Source organism: Oryzias melastigma, linkage group LG20, assembly GCF_002922805.2.
Source record: "Oryzias melastigma strain HK-1 linkage group LG20, ASM292280v2, whole genome shotgun sequence".
NCBI lineage: Eukaryota > Metazoa > Chordata > Actinopteri > Beloniformes > Adrianichthyidae > Oryzias > Oryzias melastigma.
The window spans coordinates 15,803,464-15,810,008 of NC_050531.1; positions in this window are offsets into that span (position 1 = coordinate 15,803,464).

The following is a 6,545-nucleotide window of genomic DNA, read 5'->3' on the forward strand; positions in this document are numbered from 1 at the left end:
CCCAAAATTCAATTTCTGAGTATTTTTTAGTCAAACTGTTGTGAATCAGGAGCAAACGGAAAAATTCCCTAGGAAAAAGTTTGTAGCTGTGATGTAGAAACTACAATTTGCCACAGTGGCTTACTTTGAGCCAACAGTACTGCCCACAACTCAGAGCTGAATTTCTAAGGAACTACTGCAGGTCCTAAATAACAGACCACTTTGAACGCTTTTGATGATGAGAGTGGAACTTTATGGTCTAAAATATGTTCAAACTTTGACACTGTTTATGGCAGTGGCAGAGATCTACTCCTAAACAACAAAACCAAATCTGGAATGTGTGATTTTATGTGTTCCAGTAATTTCCTGTCTAAATACAGAGAATTTTTCCTTTATCCCACCCTCTTTTTTGAGTTGGAAAAATAATGTATGAGTGTAAACAAAAAGAAGTGTTTCCTTTCTGGTCTCAGGTGTGTGACAGGTCTCCAGACCACAATAAAGACGATAAATGATCAGCAACAAATTAGTTTCTTTGTTTTCCCCTGTGCTGGCCTCTCAAACATTGCTCCACATTTTCTAATACAGTTATTCACTCACCAAACAACAGAACATTGTTTTCTATTTCTCTATATATATATATATATATATATATATATATATATATATATATATATATATATATTTTGTGGGGAAGTTTTAATGGTATATTCCTAAGCTGAACCACAAAAAATGCATTATGTAAACTTTAACATTTGACATGAACTGGACTATCTGAGAAGTGAAATCTTTCAGATTTATCAAACATTTTAGGATTTGACGATTGGCTTGTGTTAATGACCCACTCCGATCCTCCTCTGATCTATTGTAAAAACCTTCCCAGTGGTCTTTTACTTATGATTATGCGTTTTTAGCCAAAATCTAAGAACCTGTGTCATTTACACTCTCTTCCATTAGTTTACAGCCCTAACCTGAGATTAGCTCCTAGGCCTAGGCCTGTCCGTTAGTCAGCATTGACCATGGATGACGTATCCTAACTCTTGTCTTGGTATTTGTCCAGTTGTCTGAGACAGCGTTGTTGGTGGCTGAAAAAGGTCAATCCAGGAGAGGGATAATTTGCTGCAGAAATTGCATCTGTAGGTGGGTCCCTGGCTGCCATGCTGAATCTTTCTGTGATCTTTCCGTTAGCTTACAGCCCCAACCTGACATTACTAGTACCACAAAATGGCGTGCAGTATTGGAGCTATCCAGCCAAACAGTTTTGATCCAGGTACCAGCTCAGACGAGGAAAACAAAGACGTACATGGATCTAGTTGTGTATAAGTGAATGCATTTTCCACCTAACAAATACAATATTTTTGGAAGGGTATTTTTTCATCTGCTCTTGATTCACAATAATTTGAGTAAAAAAATACTCTGAAATGCAATTTTAAATTTAATTTTCTTTTTGTCCTCCATTATTGGTAAAATGCCACAAAAGTTTGTCAAAATTACATTTTTTATCAATGTTGGTCCTTATACATAGCAATGCTTTCAAAAGTAGATCTGTTTAAGGATCTCCAAGACTATATCCCCTCAGAAAACTTTTTAGAGACATCGTACTGTCTGGCTAGTGTGAGAAATATCTATAGTTAACCTTTTCTTTACCCTTTCTATGTTTGAATATAATCATTAGGATGCAATCAACCTAGTTTCAGTAAGTTGGAGAGGCCATTAAAAACAGATCAAATGAAGTCATATAAGCACAACTGTTTATTACACTTTTTTTTTTTAAATGTCAAAATGGAAACTAAGCTGAGTGTAATTAAAAGATTTGACTTGAGACAGAACAATTTGTTCTCCTAAGTAGATTTATGTTCTTGTGTCTTAAAAAGTGTTCCACGTTATTGGAACTCCTTAGAAATGGGGAAGTTTTCCTGTGGCATATGTGAGAGATACACTCAGTATTCATTGAGACTTCCTGAAATATAAATAAATATGTGTCAAAGTCTGTCTCTCCTCCAGCGTGAGGGTTTGATTGTGCCGATCACTCACACGAGCCGTTGTGGCAGAGTGATGTGTTTTCCCCTCACATCGCCCATGAAAGGAAGCATTGTGGTTGCAACCTCCTCTGGACCCTCCAAGGTGTCACAGTAAGCAGAGCCTGTCAGACGCTTGTCACTGCAGGGTGGCTTGAAAGCATGAAAAATGCCCTCTCTGGGGATGGAAAGAGGATGACTACTGAGGATGGGCGGAGATGGGGAGGGTTAACTCATTTGAGCCTGTTGCATCAACTCTTGTCAGTCGTCCGTACAATAGGTTTCCGTCCTCAAAGTGCCCCTTTTTTCACCTCCTGCGGTGATGGCTGTATCATTCAGTGTGACAGGCCCTGCCGCCGAGAGATCAAAATCTTTGCTAAATCAAATGTTGACAGTTCAAGTTTGCGCACTTTGGAGGTTGCAGAGTTTAATGATGCAGCTGAAAAGCATTCAAAAGGAAGAGGGGATTCCATTAAATGGTAATCTTGCCAGACTTTTAGATTCAACGCCGCCGCTTTTGACACTTGTGACAGTTATGTCTTCAAGGCTTTTTTCTGCCTTGCGGTACTCTAAGCTCAGGCTCCAGTTCCTAAACTTTAGCAGAGGTGTTACAGCAGGGGAAGTAATGCAGGCGAATCCCCAACATCTAAGTGTCAGCAAATTATCTTAAGATATAGTTTGTGAAACGCCATAGGTACAAAAAACGTCAGAATCATTCTGGCTTCCAGGCCCAGATTTAGTCAGCCCCTCTACGGGGTGAGCATTGAATTTTGGGAGAGGAAAGTCTGGGTGTGCGGAGAGTTTGGGGTGTCATTTCCCTACAAGTACCTAAAATGCCTAGAAATGCATGATATCAATTAATCTAGACACTTTCTACTCTGATCTATTTGTCTGATGAGTTTTATGTTGAATGCTCTTCCAGACACCTCTCTCTGCATTTACCGGGCTTGGGACAGGCACAAGCAAGACCCTGGTTTGTGGCTATATTAATCTTTTTTTTCTTTTTTATGTCTTTCTGTCAATTTATTCATCTATTCAGAGCCAGCCCAAGGCCTAGATGACCTAGGCAGCTGCCTAGGGCGCGCCAAATTGCAATGATCAGGCCATTCTTGAATGTTTTTTTTGACACACCACCCATTTTGTGCAAAATGTAATCATTAAAAACCTAAATAAAATAACTCAAAAGTTTGACATAATCAATAATTTCACCCAGTGCTAGCCCCTCCTGACGAAGCCACTGTCTAAGCTAGATGGGGGAGGAGGAGGAGTGCACGCTGTTGTCGCTGTTATGGCTTCTTGTACCCTTGTGCTACCCAAGGCATGTTTACATTCAAAGAGTGGTCAAAAATACTATTGTTTTTGGTCGGAAAAAAATAATTTAACTGATGATCTAGTTTTTTTTTTCTTTTCCTGTTTTTAAACCCTTAAAAACGGAAACCTTTAAAACTGAAGATGCCTCTCAAAACCTCTACCATGCAAAGTTTGTCATACTAAATAGTGATGTAGTGGTTAGTACTTCTGCCTTTGATTGCAAAAGTCAGGTTAAAGTCCCAACTTTAGAGAATTTATAATATCCCAAACTATTTTCTTTAGTGGCTGTTTTTTAAATTCTGAGAATTAAATTAAATAAAATAAATACTTACCATTTGTTGCTACCTGTTGAATGACTGGGCACATGTATTGATTTTTCCATAACTTTTGTGTTTGTTTTGAGATCTAGATGTCTTGTTGGAATGGCAGAATCAATTGGCCCTCTGGCTGGTTCTTAACATGTTTCTATCTTTCTTTCGTTTTCTCTTGCTGGGAGTTCTTACACTATAGTTCTGGTTTGGAATAAGGTCTACTTTAATGGAAATGGTGTGTTTTCAGGACTTTAGCAAATTTAAAATGGGGACTCCTAATACTCACCTATGTTAGGTAAAATGTGAGTACAAAAGTCAACATTTGTGGCCAAATAAAAATCAGCCAACTTTGGAGTTATAATTTCACTGCATTGTAAGTGTTATAGCTAAAAAACTTTGCAGAGATAAACTTGATGTGGATTACAAAATTAATAAAAGCTGCAAACTCACATATGTCAGCTGTTCTGTTTTAGTTTTCAACAAGGCAAGTTTGACCGTTGCAACACAAATGTCCATTAAAAGGATCTCTGTGTTTTGCCCGTTTCCAGAGATCCCAGCCACTCCTCCTGTTCTGCCTGGTTGATGGAACAGAGGCAGGAAATTTGGATTGGACACCCCTCTGTTGCCTGGCGCAGACAGCGGAGATAAAGGAAAGGCCATGGTTTTAAGATGATAATTTCAAAAACCAAACATTTCCATCTGTGTTCACCAGTGCAGCACATCCTACTCTGTTCTGCACTTTACAGGTAAATAAAACGGTGTGTATGGAAAATTGGCAATGGTAAACTCTGTTATTGAGAGAAACTGAAAGAAAAAGTCAAGACCTTAGCAGTCATGATGTGGCGTTTCGAGGAAGCAGCCCTCAGCAGGTTGAAGTTTAGATCAAGGTGATTTGTAAATGGAACACGGTCAGCAACTGTTGCTGTTCTCTTTTGGGACCTTACACTGCTGTCATCTCCACAAATAACAAAAGTAAACAGGTGAGCAGTTTAGAGAAAATATCCAATCTGAACCCGGATGATCAGATTTTTATAAGACCGTAATGTTGTGTGCAGTCTGTTCCAAAATGTCTGGACATAGAGACATTATCCTTATCATCTTACACATCTTAGCAGCAAACCTGTAGAAGAAAATCAATGATCTGGGGCTGTACAGTGGTGTAGTGGGCAGCACTCTCACTTCACAACAAGAAGGTCCTGGTTAAAATTCCAGATGGTTTCTCTCTTTGCTTGGTCTCCTCGTACAAGTGTGGGTTTTCCCCAGACACTACGGTTTCTTCCCATGAGTCAATTTCTTGGATACTCAACATTTTTCTTCATTTTAATAGGAATGTGTGTAATTGTGTGTCTCTGCAACAGACTGGCGAGCTGTCCAGGTTGTACTATTCTTCTACCAAACAATAACTGGGATAGAGGCCAGCAGTCCAGTGACCCCAAAAGGAATTAAAAAACATTTGGAAAATGGATGGACAATTGATGACGCCTCAAGCATAGAAGAAGGAAGAAAACTTGGGCTTAGACTTGGCGATGCTACAATGCCTTGCTCAAAACGGAAGGACCATCTTTAGGTTTTCCAAGTAGGAACTGTCTAAATTTGGCATGCAGAGAACCACAGTAGCAGAATCCATGGCTATAACTACCGTCAATACAATTGGCCAGATTTTGATGCACTGGAAAGACAAGTTCGTACAAACTCTGACATTACTGCAAAGTAGTAGTAAAGGTTTTTCAACTACCAGATTTACCATACTATAAGGCGCACTTAAAAAAAACGTCTTTTTTTTTTCAAAAAATGATAGTGCGCCTTATAGTTCTGAGTGCCTTATATATGAATTTGTTCTGGTTGTGGATTTCAAGAGATACACAGAGCTCTGTCAAAATATTCGTCTGATTTTTTTTAACGCTTTCGAAACAAATTTGGGAGTTAGTGTAGTCACAGTAATGTTTGTTTTAGCTGTATCAGTCTGTTTTTTTTTTCTTGTTGCAAATAAGGTTTGGAGTAATAGGTATTGTGAATACGCTAACGTTGCTAATATATAGCAATGTCAAACTTGTTTTTTTTTCCGTCTCATTAACAAGGTTTGGATTAGCATAGACACAGAAATGTTTATTTTAGAGGTGTCAGTCTGTTCCAACTACTGGAGAAAAACATTCCTCAGCCTCCCTGGGAAAGTCTATACCAGGGTACTGGAGAGGAGAGTCCGTCTGATAGTATAAACCTCAGATCCAAGAACAACAGTGCGATTTCCGTTCTGATTGTGGAACAGTGGACCAGCTCTACACTCTCTTCAGGGTGCTGGAGGGTTTGCGTGAGTTTGCTCATCCAGCGCATATGTGTTTTGTGGATTTGGAAAAGGCATTTGACTGCGTCCCCGTGGTGTCCAGTGAGGGTGCTCCAGTAGTCTGGGGTCCGGGGAGCCTACTGAGGGTTGTTCGGTCTCTGTATGAACGGAGTGGGAGCTTGGTTTCCATAGCCAGCAGTAAGTCAGACCTGTTTCCAGAACATCACCGTTTATCACCGGTTCTGTTCATAGTCTTTATGGACAGAATTTCTAGGTGCAGCCAGGGGCCGGAGGGGGTCTGGTTTGGGGACCACAGGATTTCCTCTCTGCTCTTTGCAGATGATGTTGTTCTGTTGGCTTCATCAGGCCAGGACCTCCAGCATGTATTGGAGCGGTTTGCAGCCGACTGTGAAGCGACTGGGATGAGGGTCAGCACTGCTAAGTCTGAGGCCATGGTTCTCGACGGGAGAAAGGTAGTTTGTCCTCTCTGGGTGGGTGGAGTTCTCCTGCCTCAGGTGGAGGAGTTTAAATATCTTGGGGTCTTATTCACGAGTGAGGGAAGACTGGAGCGTGAGATCGACAGGTGGATTGGAGCGGCGTCCAACATTTTGTGGTCGCTGCACCGGTCCTTTTTTGTAAAAAGAGAGC